Here is a 1,316-nt window from a genome sequence, read left to right on the forward strand (position 1 = left end):
AGCCTTAAGGAAATCAGGGCGAATCTCATCCACCCCTGGAGCCCTGTTGCCTCGGAGCCTTTTAACTACCTCGGTGACCTCAGCCACGGACCAACCTCAAAGTCCTCTGACTCAGCTTCCTCCATGGAAGACGTGACGGTGGGATTGAGAAGGTTCGAGAAGTATTCCTTCCACCTCCCGACGACATCACTGGTTGAGGTCAATAGCATCCCACCTTCACTGAACACAATGTTAGTAAAGAGCCGCTTTCCTCTCCTCAGCGTGACCTCAGCCAAAGTAACGAGAACTTTCAGGAGGATTAATCTGCACGAGGCAACCGGCCCAGAAAACATCCTCGGAAAAGTGTTGAAAGAATGTGCCGATCAGCTCTGCGAGGTGCTGGCAGACATCTTTAACACCTCACTTACCCTGGAGACAGTTCCCACCTGCCTGAAGACTGCCACCATCATCCCAGTCCCAAAAAGCTCTAAAGTGACTGGTCTGAATGACTATCGGCCAGTGGCCCTCACCCCGATGGTCTCTAAATGCTTCGAAAAACATCATGACTCACATCAAAACCATCAACATCAACGAGGACCCTCATCAGTATGCATACTGTGAGAACCGATCAACAGAGGATGCAATCTCCTCTGTGGTCCACACTGCGGTCAACCACCTGGAGCAGAAGAACTCTTACGTCCGTATGCTCTTTGTGGACTTCACATCCGCCTTCAACACCATGATCCCCCAAACCCTGATGGACAAACTATCCACACTAGGACTAAGCCCCTCCATCTGCAACTGGGTACTAGACATCTTAATAAACAGACCAGTTATGAGGATCCACAACTTCTCCTGTTCCACCATAACCCTCAGCGCTGGCTCTCCTCAGGGATGTGTGTTGAGTCCCCTTCCGTTCACTCTGCTCACGTATGATTGTGCAGCTACCCATCCAGGCTGTTATGTCAAGTTTGTAGATGATACAGCAGTGGTGGGATGCATCACAAACAATGATGAGTCCAGCTACAGGCAGGAGGTGAAACACCTGGAGAGCTGGTGCAAAGAGAATAACCTTCACATCAATGTGAAGAAGATGAAGGTGATGATTGTGGACTTCAGAAGGAACAAACACACCTACACCCCCTGAACATAAGAGGATCTGCGGTGGAAGTGGTCTCCAGCTACAAGCACTTGGGTGTACACATGAATGACAACCTCAGCTGGAGCAACAACACCACCAGCCTGATGAAGAAAGCTCATCAGAGACTCTACTTCCTCAGGCGGCTGAGACGAGCTGGTCTGGGAAGCTCAGTCCTCACCTCCTTCTACAGGTGTGC

The sequence above is a fragment of the Nematolebias whitei genome, chromosome 10 (genome assembly GCF_014905685.2).
Source record: "Nematolebias whitei isolate Nwh7 chromosome 10, NemWhi1, whole genome shotgun sequence".
NCBI classification, from domain to species: domain Eukaryota; kingdom Metazoa; phylum Chordata; class Actinopteri; order Cyprinodontiformes; family Rivulidae; genus Nematolebias; species Nematolebias whitei.